We start from the raw sequence: 13725 nt of genomic DNA, 5'->3' as shown, positions 1-13725 counted from the left end.
TTGACTCGGTGTTTTCTTTTCCTCTATATTTCCTCCCTTCGGTTTTCCCATGCATGCCATGCTGTCCGGGGAGCAGCCAGGGAGCGTTGGATCAGCGGTGGAGCTGGAGAGGCAGCGGCGTCATGGGCGACAGCGATCAGTAAAGGGCAGCACGACGGCGTTATGAGGAAGTAGGTCTACCCAGTCTCACCTTGCAAACCTTATCCGCCCGCCCTCTTCCTCTAGTCTCTCCCGCTCAGCAGCCTCCCGTCTCTCCCTCATCTCCGGTGTTAGGAAGCGGGTAGGACCTGGTCACCTGGACTAGGGCACCGGCGGACCGGCAGGAGGTGGCGGCGGCGGCTTGAACTGGCGCTAGGCAACCGGAGAACCTGCAGGCGGCAGTGGCGGCTGAAGGAGGCGAGAGCTGCGGCGGATTGAGCAGCAAGTGCATCAGCCATGAACCCCTTGAACGAGAATGAGTTCCACTTTGCACCAAAGGGATGGGCAGCAACACATCAAGCCCTCCCTCGGTTGACCCTTCTTGTTTCTATGTGAATCAGCTGTTCCAGTTGCAGCAATTCGGCTGCCGAAATTAATGCCTTGTGAAGCTTCGGCCCGCTGGATGACTTGTACTATACACCCCTCATAACTTTGTTCTGCACATGGTCGAGAACATTTTGTCTCTGTCCACAGGGGTGTTGACAATAATGGTAGAAAAAACGATAAAGTTTTTTTTTTTTTGCGGGTAGAAAAAACGATAAAGTTAATGGGCGAACGCTCCAATCTTGTGACAAAACCGGATCGGAAAGAGTGCTTGCAACGATTCTCTCTCTCATGATTTTTTCCTGCAGGTACGTGTCGTGGGCAAAATACAATATAGCACACGTGCAAGGATTCGAACTCGAGTCATGCGGTTTTCACCGGTTTGACATTTCAATGGAATGACAACAATTGATCTCAACAATCTTTGGTACACAGATGAACCATTTGTCCTAGGCAATGATGTGGCGCAGGTTTTCTATGTGAAGGACCTGTCTACCAAACCGAAAAAAGAAAAGATAAGGAAGTGAATACATCAGATGATGAGTCAAAGTGCCACATAATTCTTTCAAGTAAAGAAACATCGTGGGAGTGGAGGACAAGACCGACATGTCCAAAGATTATGAAAACTTCCATGAAATTCCTCTCTTCAAGTGAAGCCTGACCCATGCATCATGTTAAACGATGAAGATTATCCATAGTTACGGTGCAATAAGTAAGGGACACACGCGAAGAAAAAGTGAACATAACTTAATATTTTGCACCTTTGATTCTGGGTTGAAAGCCATAGTGTTATGCTCCACAACTATTCTGATGATGACTTTGATCTAGAATATCACTCCAGTTATATGTCAAAAAATGAAATTCCTTTGTAATAGACGAGTTCTCATCCGAACACTTCGAAAGAGATTATCCAGTTTGTACACGAAGTGCATCCAGTTTTTGCAGTAACCCTCTAAACTTATTAGCAAAGTTTATGTGGGTGAAATTATGATACCATGCCAAGTTTCAACCTTTTCAGAGTTCATTTCTAGTGTTTTTCAATTTCAAGGTCATTTAGCTGAAAAAATTTATTAAATGCATGAAAAATAGCAAATGAAGTCAAAAAAGGGTAGAAAAATATAACATTATTAGGTTAACATAAAATACTAAACTAAAACTTAGCTTTAGTCTCAGTTGGTGGCACCAACCGAAACTAAAGCCCTACCGCAGATTTTCACTAGTATTTAGTCCCACCTCGCCAAGTGACGAGCTAGTCGACCACCTTAAATATCCGGGTCGTCCAGAAGGGATAAGTTTTTGACACCATTATATCATTTGTTAAGGATGTGGACTGTTACTATGGATCTTCTTAACGGTAACAGTGATAGCACTTTTGTAGTAGTTGTAACAACAGTAATTTAGCAAGAACAATATGTGGAAAACTCATAGGCATTGGATAGGAGATATTGTTGGATAATATTCATCGTGTATTAGTCATAACCTAGGGCGACACGGAAATAGCTCTCATTCATCGATACACTGTAGGCATGTATTATGTAAATAGTCATACATGCTTATGGAAAATAACTTGCATGGCATATTTTGTCCAACCCTCCCGTGGCACCGGGGTTCATAAGAAAACTAAAGAATATTAAAGCCTCCTTTTAATAGAGAACCGAAATAAAGCATTAACACATTCTGAATACATGAACTCTTCATACTACGATAATCACCGAAAAGAATCCCAATTATTGTCACGTTGGGGTATGCGGATCCTAACACGTAGTAGGTGCATATAACTTGCAAGATCGGATTAAAAACATAGATATAATGGTCAAAATATAAACGGTTCAGATCTGAAATCATGACACTCGGGCCCTAGTGACAAGCATTCACTACTAGAGAAAAGCTTACCAGCAGCGCTTGTTTTTGTGCTACCAGTAGCGCGGGTACCAGCGCTACTGCTACGACTCTACATCTATTTTCTAGCAGTAGCGTGTTTATAGACCAGCGCTACTGGTAAGTTTAACTACTAGTAGCGCGTTTTTAGGCCAGCACTACTGCTAACATTTATGTTTTCTTTTTAATATTTTGACGTTATACATGTTTAAACAGATATATCTTTTATACAATAACAACTCATCGTGAACTAGTCTGTTTAAAAAGCATATTCATTACCAGTAGTCATCACCACCGAACAATGTTCGTCAATGAGACATCATATATATAACAAGTTGTTCACTAGTCATAATAACAACTCCTCATCCTCCTCATCAACTCTAACACATTATAGCACATAATAACACATTCTACCTAGGACCTACTTCTCTCATAGGACCTACTCTACCCTCTCTTAGGTAAAATATCATAAAACAAGATAGGCATTGACTCTTCATTAAGGAAACTGAACTCTCCATAATGAAGAACGGAGATCATCTTGTCTCCAAGTCTTGGCCTACGCACAATGTTGCTTCCAAGTAGCTCTCTACGATGGTTGAAACATTTTTTTCAAATCATTTATTATCATAGCTTCCTCGCTTTTAGAAATCCGGTATGGACAGGAGTGATGTGGATATTGTGGCTGACCTGGCCGTGGTGGCCGTAAGCTCATAACTTCAACGCGGCCTCTTGGCAACATCAGATGAGGCACACAATCCATCGGGATTTTCTGTTAAAAAACATAGTAATAACTTTGTAGTTAGGAATGTAGTTAGCAATGTCCAAAGATGCACGGATGTCATAATAGTAGAAAATCTTACCATGATATCTCCATTGATGTTACCGTAGCACACCGCGTGCACTAGTGGCACATATGGACCATAATTTTGAGGAATTCGATAATAGCTATTGTAATTCTCAAGATCAGTAAATAAAGTGATAAGACCATCTTTCTCCTTATAAGTTAATTGTGCTTCATCATTGTAGTAGTAGGTTCTGTCTACCATCTTCCGTACATTTTTTGAAGAATGAAAATAAGCTGTCAATGGAAATAAGCTGTCAAATATTTTGAAATTAACAATATAAATTACTTAGTAAATATGTTTAAGAAACTCACACAGCGGTAGAACTGGAAGCGTGTCAACAAGGACCCAAATGGTCATATCATTTTTGTCGATGTCACGATCACCAAGATCGAAGGTGAGAAGCATACCCTCATGAAAATCATACGCCTTGGAAAGGGCTTCCCAATTCGGGCAACCAAAATTGGATGAGTTCACAGAATTGTATAATTTTACAGCAAAATGATAACCATGCTGGGTCCTTAGTTTAATTATCTTTGTCTCCGTGCTTTCATGATCTTCAAAACTCATCTTCTCCAAGACATAGCGTCTTGCATGACATGGAATAAGCTAGTTGAATTGTAAAAGACAGAAATTACACGTTGAAGAAGCAGAGAAGTCGTGCAAAAATAACATAAAAAATTTGTCATCGTTGCGTACCATATCAACATCAAAGGTCTCTTGGAGCTTGAGGCTAAAGCGCCAACCTTCTACCAGGTGAGGCCTGTCGCACATACCGCGCTTATCTTCGCAGTAATCGCACATAGCGAATTCCCTTTCGTCGTCAGACATTTCCTAATAGGTAATTAATAATCCATCATGAATACATATGTAGTAGTTTGTAGCACAAACCGCGCTCATCTTTTGCATTCAATAAGCAAATAACTAATAGGTAATTAATAATCCATCATCGAATACATATATAGTATTTGGTAGCAAAGATCATCATATAATAAGACTAATACATCTCGAATAATAGCTCCTCTAGGTTCAGTGGGCCGTGGTGGACACCCAAAGAGAAGGAACCATCACCGGATCATAGCTCCGGTGAGATCCCCAAATAATCTGCCAGGTATTGGAGAACCGGCCGTTCGCCAACGCAACCAAGTAGCGCTGGACGTGCGCGTTCTCCTCCGTGACACGGTGTTGAACCACCTGCGCGGGGGACTGAAGCCTCTCCACCGAAGCAGGCCCACGTGACCGCCACAAAAGAAGCTCCGGGTCAACGACGGGCTGGCTCCTCACTAAGCTGCGCTCACCAGAAGGTAGCACAACCCAGTACCAGCCCGGCGGAGCCCAGTCCCGGACATGGCCCCACGGCTCAAGCAGGAGTCCTCCGCCGAGTCGACGACGAGGATGTGGTATAGGCATCATCGACGTCGAGAACAAAATGCTTAATTATGAAAAAAAATTAATAAACACTTAGCAAAATTTGACATGACCTTTGCTAAAAATAGGACCAATCGAGCGCCTGAAATTTGCCAGAACGTAAACGAATCGACATATCTTGCAAAACATAGGCCACTCGGAAAAATATGACATTGTCCAAAATATGACATGTCCAAAATATGACATGTCCACTGCAAATTTACATAAAACAGGAAAAAATGCTTTAACTAAAAAAATAACAACAATTGCTTTAACTAAAAAAAAACCTAGAATTCTGTTAACTACACCTAAAACAACTAAAACACCTAAAATTCTGTTAACCACACATAAAACAACTAAACCACCTAAAATTCTATTAACTACACCTAAAACAACTAAAACACCTAAAACAAATTCAACATTATTCTAAGAACACCTACATTATTCTAAGAACCTACCTATTTAACTAAAACACCTACAAATTTAACTAAAACACCGAAAAATTCAACTAAAGCACCTACATTATTTAACTAAAATACCTACAAATTCAACTAAAACACCTAAAAATTAACTACTCTCTAAATAGCAGTAGCGATGGTTAACGTGCACTTGTAGCGCTTGTGCTGGCCGGCTCTACTGCTAAATAGCAGTAGCGATGGGTATCTAACCAACGCTACTGCTAAATGTCTACCTATAAGCATTTTCCTAGTAGTGATTAAGCATGACAAAGTCATAGCAACATCAATCTCCGAACATAGTGGATAATAGGGATCAAGCCCTAACAAAACTAACTTGATTACATGATGAATCTCATCCAACTCCTCACCGACCAGCAAGCTTATGAAGGAATTACTCACTCCCGATGGGGATGATCATGGAATTGACAATAAAGGAGGGTTGGTGATGACGAAGACTGAAGATTCCCCTATCTGGGGCCCCAAACGGACTCCAGATCTGTATCGTGAGACGCGGTGAAACTTTCCCTCCTATTTTTTTAGTTCAAAAATAGGATTTTATAGTGCTGGGATTAGGGTCAGCGGAGCCCTAGAGACCCACTAGGCACCAGGCCGCGCCAGGGGGGTGGCGTGCCCTGGTGCCTAGTGGGTGCCAGGGGTGGCGCACCCTTTAAAAAGTATAGCCAATGCAAAGTAGGCCTAACTAGACAATATATTTTGAGCAACTCTAGTGCTCTTCTGACAAATTGCACTTTAAAAAGTACAACCCGTCTTGGTTGTGACGAGGTCTTGTTCTTTCGTCCATTTGTTGAGAGATAGTCCAAAATCATAGCTTAGCCGGTACTCCTTAAAAAGTGCCGCCAATTGCAGACTAAACGATAAGTATGATGGAAGGAATCAAGAACACTAGCCTGCCACCGGCTGACACGCATATTACTGTATCTAAACTGTGTAAGACTAATTAAGTTGTGTGCCGTATGGTATATGTCGAAGTATAGGATGACGTGCAATATAATTTCATATCTGTCATGGGGCACAACTGGGGTGGCTGGTGTCTCGGGTTCCAGTTTTTTTTATTACATGGCACAAAAACCGACCTCCTCTAGTTTTTTAGTAATTACGCCCTATCTTTGGATAATTGGACAAGATAAGGTTGATCTCAGGCTGATTCATTGCAAAAAAAATATATTTAAGCATTTGTGTGTTGGGATAATTTAGGAAGATCCAGAATGACCATATGTAGCTAATTCATCCAACTTGCTAAGATGTGAGCACGATGATGAACATATTTCTACATTAACCAATAATAGAACAGTTATTTAACATAAGAAAATAATATTATTGCAACAAGCACTACTTTTTTTTGAGGAAGATTACCACGTGTTCATTCAAGATAGAACCAGAGTGCAACACACACGGGTCCTCACCAGAAACATCCAGAGAGACAACACAACACTGAAACTTACAAAAAGAACCCCAGAATAAGAAAAAACGCAAAAAAGTCCTTCTGGGTCTCTGCAGCCACCAGCAACATGCCCATCGATTCCAGCCTCCGCCGTCGCGGAAGCACCCGCCGGAGAAGAGGAAGATGGGCAACCAACAAGCCAAGCTCCAAAAAGGTGCCATAGCAGCCAAGCTACGTTGCGAGCCTCGGAACAGGCGCCGCCGCAAACGATGGTGCACTTGTCTCTGTGGGTCATCGGCCGGGAAAAGTCCCCACACCCCTTGGATCCCGGCCCTGAGAGCATCTCGAGCCGCGCCCCCAACAGGTCTCCCGAAGGCGATTTTTTAGCGCCAGTGGCCGAAAATCGGCCCAGTCGCGCCCCCGGGATCTCCTTTAGCGCCGGTTTAGGCGAAATCCAGAGCGGCGATCCCGCCCCGAACCCGAACGGCCGGGTGTCGCATGGGCGCGCCGGCACAAGCGAAAAGCGGCGTGGGCCCGCTCTGTCGGCGACTGGAAGCCGACTGGAAGCCCTTTTCCTGTCGTTTCCTCCCGCGCTCACCCCTCTCTTCTCCATCCGTCCTGCCAAACCCCACCTCCTCCCTGCCGTTCCGCCGGCCATGCCGCCGAAGAAGTACGTGATGTCGCGCGCCACGACGGATCCCACTGCTGCCGCCGCCCAGCCGAAGCAAAGGAAGCCAAGGGCTCCGCTCTCCAAGCCCCCCGGCATGACCAACGCTGAGTGGAAGGTGGATGTGGAGCGCTAGGAGGCCGTCACCTCTGACATGCGCAACAGGGCCAAGAAGGCGAGGGAAAAAGCGGCGAATGCTGCGGCGGCGGTGGCGGCGGAGCAGGCCCCCGAAAAGGCAGAGGTGGCGCGCGCGGCGATGACAAATCCATCCGGTGGGCACCCGTACGCGGCCTGGAGCCAGCAAAGCGTCGGCTCTCCAGCCGGGTTCTCGTCGTCGCCGCACCCATGGAGCACGCCATCGCCGGCCTATGCCGATGGGGACGCTCATGGTGGTTTCAACCCCAACATCACCTTCCCCCACGGGCGCCCTGCCCAGCGCACGCCCTCACCCGCGTTCGCTGGCCTGCAGTACCCACCTTACACATACTCGCCGCCGGACTACGCAGCCTCACCGACGCCCCCTCTTCGCTGCGGCCTCTACTCGCAAGCCTCGTCCTCGTCGCATCTCGGCGATGCCGACACGACGGAGGCCGGCATGAAGGACATCATCGCAGCCGGCTCGGTTGCCGCCTTCGCTTCCCCCGGATTCACTACGCAGGACGGCGACCTCGCCGACATGGACGACGAGGTCGACTACGGCGAGGAAGAGCCGGAGAAGGAGGAAGAAGAGGAGGAGGAGTCGGCACCGACGAGGAAAGGCAAGAAGAAGAAGAAGACGGCGGCCAAGTCCGTCGAGCGATGCATCAAATGAGCGTCCAAGGAAGAGGAGTGCCTCGCCGAAGCGTGGAAGGTCGTCTGCCTCGACCTGGTCACCGGCACGAATCAGAGCATCGAGACGTATTGGGACCGCATCAAGGCCGAGTTCGACGAGCGGAAGCTCGTCGACCCGTACTTCAAAGGCATGCACATGAAGCGGGGGTCGAAGGGGATGGCGAACCATTGGTCGTTCATCCAAACGGCGTGCAACAAATGGCATGGGGTCGTCGAGGAGCTCGCGGCTCGCTCGGAGAGCGGCACCAGCGTCGAGGATCAGGTATCGCACGCCGTTCTTTCGCTCCACTAGCGGGTCTTTCGCCTTGTACACGCCCTGGCGCGCGCCCTGGCGCGCTCTGGTGCCGACTGATGTCCTTTCTTCGGCGCAGCTGCTACGCATGTTCGCCATGCTCCGCGACGACAACAGCGACGCAGACTTCAAGTACTTCCACGTCTTCAAGCGGATCGACAAGTGCGAGAAATTGGCGGCCATCCGACGTACCATCACCAAGGCCAAAGAGACGTACAAACCGGACGCGCCGACCGCGGGCGCGGCCGACAGGCGCCCGGACGGCAACAAAGGTGTCAAGAAGGCGAGATACGCCGAGTCGGCTGGCGCGCGCGTGCAAGAGTCCATCGAACACTGCCTCGCCGACGCCAAAACCAGGGCCGCCGAGCGAGAAGAGAAAACTGAGACGAGGTGGGCTGTTTTGATGACAAACAGCGCCGTCAAACTCGACTTGCTCCGGACCAGCGCCGGCGCGAAGCTCAAAGCTCAAGACGCCAAGAAGAGGAACAACGACCTCGCCTTTTTGATGGGTTGCACTGACATGCTCCAGAGCGGCGACGAGAAGCTGAAGGCGTGGTTCTTGGCCGAGCGCGGCCTCATCCTGAACCAGCTACCGGCGACGCCGACGCCGCCGCCCAGCCCGGCGGCTGTTGACGATGCCTCCGCGACGCCTAGCCCCACTGACGACGATGCCTCCGCCACACCGAACAGCCCGGTAGCCGCGCCGACTCCTCCCAGCCCGCGTACGCCGACGACGACGCCACCGGAGGTTGAGCTCGACGTCTGATGCCTTCCGCGTACTTTCTTTTTTGTAAGCCGAACTATATTTGATCGCCAAACTGTGGCACTGTGAATCGCTGAACTATTGGGATGATCGCCGGTTTGCTGTTTCTTTGAGCGGGAATGATGGATTTCAAATATGAAACACCTTCGAGGGCTGTACCTGGGCGCGTGGCTGGAGAGAAATGAACCATAGGGGCCGAACTAGCGCCGGATCGCCCTCAGGCCGCTCTTTTTCGGCGCCTGGGGGGCCGAACGGCTGGAGATGCTCTGAGGCGCCCGAGCAGCGCCACCGCCGGAGACCAACAGAACAGACAGCCACGAACCTCTCGAACGACACTAACGCCACAGTGTCGGCCAGCTCCAGAAACACCTCCACCGGCTTCTCGACGGCGCTAGAGAAGACGCCGGCGCGACGTGGACGAAACCGAGGAACAAAACTCCCAAGCGAGATCTCCATCAACGCCTTGACGATTTTGCCTCGGCCGGAGCAGCAGGTACCCAGATCCGCCGCCAGCCACGACAAGAAACCATGCTAGAAGAAGATCTCGTGCCACTTTATCCACCGCCATTGCCGTCCGACGAGGTGCTGCAACGCAGACGGCAGAGACGACCCCGAAAACCAAACAGCTAGGCTAGAAACTACCGTACTTACACAGCTCCTTCCGGCCAGACCACCACCTTCCCACCCGACAGCGGCGAGCCGCCCGACGGGGAGAGAGGCTGAATCTACCCGGCGGAAAGCGAAGCGCTGAGTCGCTATCAAGTTCGCCTCCTGTCTCCTGTAGCAAGGGATGAGCCAACAAGCACTACTGAGATAGGACGATTGGGCAATATAACTTCAAGTCAAGTCTTTCAAACTAGGAAATACTGACTCATCTTGCATCACTTTGTATATCTAAAAGGTTGCTCTTTCTGCAATTAGGTAACTGCAGCCTTCTTTTTACCATAACAATCTGCTAATTTTAGTTACTCTTATAAAATAGGAGTACTTCATATATTATAGCATACACAATCTTCTCTCAATTATGTCTGTATGATGTGTATGATGTCATTGTGCAGAAGCTGGCAAGCTTTGTTGTATAGGAACCTAACAGACAGGTTCCTCTTCTAAAAATTTATGAAAAGATAAGGGGTATTAGTGAGACCGATCAGGCTGACCAGGCAATACGATTCCGAACAACTATTGGCATCTTCTAAGAAATTGCACCTTTAGAAAAGTACAACTCTATACAGAGTTGTGGAACTTGCGATGAAGTTTCGTTCTTTCATCCATTGGTTGAGTCATACCCAAAAGTCTTTGGTTAAGTATAGTACTCCCTCCAGTCCAAAAAAAGTGTCGTGGCTTTAGTTCAAATTTGAACTAAAGCCATGACACTTTTTTTGGATCTGAGGGAGTACTATTTAAATAAGTGTAGCCAATTGCACAACAAGACAATTAATATGATCGATCGAATCAAGAATGACAACCTGCCACAAACCATGACTAACCTAGTTTGTACTACTATGGTAAACCATGAGCGACAAATTATTCCGCCTTAGATGTCAAAACTACATCATGACACACACTTATGATTTCGTAACTTATCTATCATGGGACGTGCTAGGGTATGGCTGGTATCTCGCGATCTAACATTTTACAAGGCACAACGATCTCATGATCATATATACCTCGCAAAAAAAACACGATCTCAAGATCATTGCATATTGGATGGGAGAAGGCCGCTCTAACATTTGTTTCTCTGTATAAATCAGTTATTTAAACATATGCATGTTGGGATAATTCCAAGAAGACCTAGAATATGACAATAGCTAACTAATCTAACATTCTGACGTGTAAGCATAATGAATAAGATTCTGCCATAGATAACCAATAATAGAACAGCGATTTGACATAACAAAAGTAACTATTATTGCAAAATCTAACCTGACACAACCATAGGATATTTCTAACAGACCATAAGGATGTGAAATGTGTACTATCGTCCCTAGCTGATGAAAACTTTGAGCAGGCTGGGGGTATTGGGTAATTGGTAGTAGTGCGGCCAAGTCAGGCTAAATAGAAAATGTAATTTTGGATAACTCTAGGCCTCTTCCAAGAAATTGCACTTTAAAAACTACACCTCGTCTTGGTTGTGATGAGGTCTTCCTCTTTCATCCATTGGTTGAGAGATAGTGCAAAGTCTTTGCTTAGCTGTTACTCCCACCCTTTTAAAAGTATAGCTAATTGCAAACTAGGCCTAACTAGACAATCTATTTTGAACAACCAAGTGCTCTTTATTTCTCACGAATTGCACCTTAAAAAGTACTCCCTCTGTAAGCAGATATTACTTTTTGTTTACAGAGGGAGTACAACCCATATTGGTTGTGACGAGGTCTTGCTTTTTCATCAATTGGTGGCTAGATAGTCCAAAGTCTCCGCTTAGTTGGTACCACTCTGTAAAGTGCAGCCAATTGCAGACTAAGCGATAAGTATGATCGATCAAATCAAGAACAGTAACCTGCTACCGGCCTGACGCGAATATTACTGTATTTAAACTGTGTAAGATTAATTAAGTTGGGTGTCGTATGGTATCTGTCCTTGCTAGATATCAAAGTATAGGATGTTGTGCAATATAATTTCTTATATGTCATGGGGCACAAGTTGGTCGTGGCTGGTGCCTCGGGTTCCTTTTTTTTGCAAGCCACAGTAATCTAGTTCTTTAGTAATTACGTGCTACCTTTGGATAATTGTACAGGATAAGGTTGCTCTCAGGCTGATTCATTGCAAAAAAATAATTTATTTATCTAACATTTGTATGTTGGGCTGATTTAGGAAGATCTAGAGTAGGACCGCGGCTTGCTAATTCATCCAACATGCTAAGTTGTGAGCACGATGATGAACATATTTCTACATTAACCAACAATAGAACAATTATTTTACATAGGAAAATAATAAAAATAATAGTATTGCAACAAGCACTATTGAGATAGGACGATTTACCAATATAACTTCTAGCCACGTCTTTCGAACCAGTAGATGCTGGCTCATCTTGCATTATTTTGTAGACCCAAACAGATGCTCTTCTGCAATTAGCTAACTGTAGACTTCTTTTTATCATAACAATCTTTTAGTTACTTCTATGAAATAGGAAGACTTGATATATCATAGCATACATAGACTTCTATCAATTATGGCCGTATGATGTGTATGATGTCACTCTGCAGAAGTTGGCAACCTTTGTTGTACCAGGTAACCAAGTTCCTCTTTCCAAAATTTATGAAAAGATCTAAATACAATTCCGAACAACTATAGGCATCTTCACAAGCATGGAAATACACCAACAATTCATAGAGAGAAACAAGTTTCCAACATCAATTATGTGATAAAACTGCAATCCAAGACACGCGAATGGAGTGGAGATGGTGATGGAGCAGTGGAGTTGGTGAAGATGTTCCCTTGATGCCTTGATGGAGTTGGTAAAGAATCCTCGAGTTTTGGTGGTGGAAATGGTGGAAGGAGCCCCTGTAAGGTCTCTCCAGGGAGGAGAAACCCTACAAACGCTCTCTCTGGTGGTGGCGGTGTCGAGCGGGTGTTTCTGCGAATGGCCACCCCCCGATACGTGATTAGGATTCGGAGACGAACATAATCCCGTCAAGTAGGCCGTCATCGGACAATCCTGAAACTTCGAAATGGGACGCAAATCATCACTGGCGTAAAAAATACCCGAAACACCCAAATCTATGGGATATAGCCTTTGGAAACGGGAAAACGGGAAACTTCGAAACGAGACGAATGTCCTCAGCAGTCCAAAAAATGCTCAGAAACACCAAAATATGTGGGCTATAGCCTTTGGAAACGGCCAAATAAACGTGAAACTTTGAAAATGGGACAAAAATCCTCACCGCTCCACAAAAATGCACCGAAACAGCGCAATCCGTGGTCTATAACCTTTGAAAATGGCTGAAAAACGTAAAACTTTGGAACGGGGCGAAAATCCTCACCGGTCCAAAAAATGCCCTGAAACACCAAAATCCGTGTGCTCCTTTGAAACGGCCTAAAAACATGAATATTTGAAAAGGGATGAAAATCCTAACAGGTCCAAAAATGCCTTGAAACAGCGAAATCGGTGGGCTATAGACTTTGTAAATGGCCGAAAAAGTGAAACTTTGAAATGGGGCGCAAATCCTCACCCACGTAAAAAAAAAGTTACCCACCAGCTGGCGACTGCTGGTGGGTAAATTGGGTTGGAAGTAGATTCGATCTCAAGATGGCTCGGACGAGGTTAGCTCGGTACCAGGCAAAACAATGGGTCAAGCGTTTCTACTCATCATACAATGATAAGCTGCGTTATTTATTTATAGGAGGCGTGCGATGTGGCACGTGAACTGTTACAAGGTTATTACATGGTTCAGATACTTAAAGAACTACCCGAATCAGTTTTATCACAACTGTTCGGTGCACAATGATCGTAAAAACTACCCGAATCTCTTGTAACAGTTATGCTCCAAATTGACTTGGTCTCCGATCTTTGCAGGTAGCACTGCGACATTGTGTTCAGGTACGATACCACTCTCCAGTCGCTCGAACAAAAGGAGCATAAACATCCATCCTGCCAGCCAGTCGGCCTCACCGAGCGTGTAATCATCCAGGTCATCGTACATCCAGTATATAAATGCACACAGAG

The sequence above is a fragment of the Triticum aestivum genome, chromosome 1B (genome assembly GCF_018294505.1).
Source record: "Triticum aestivum cultivar Chinese Spring chromosome 1B, IWGSC CS RefSeq v2.1, whole genome shotgun sequence".
Lineage (NCBI taxonomy): Eukaryota > Viridiplantae > Streptophyta > Magnoliopsida > Poales > Poaceae > Triticum > Triticum aestivum.
The sequence above is the reverse complement of the archived record's forward strand: the minus strand, read 5'-3'. Positions refer to the sequence as shown.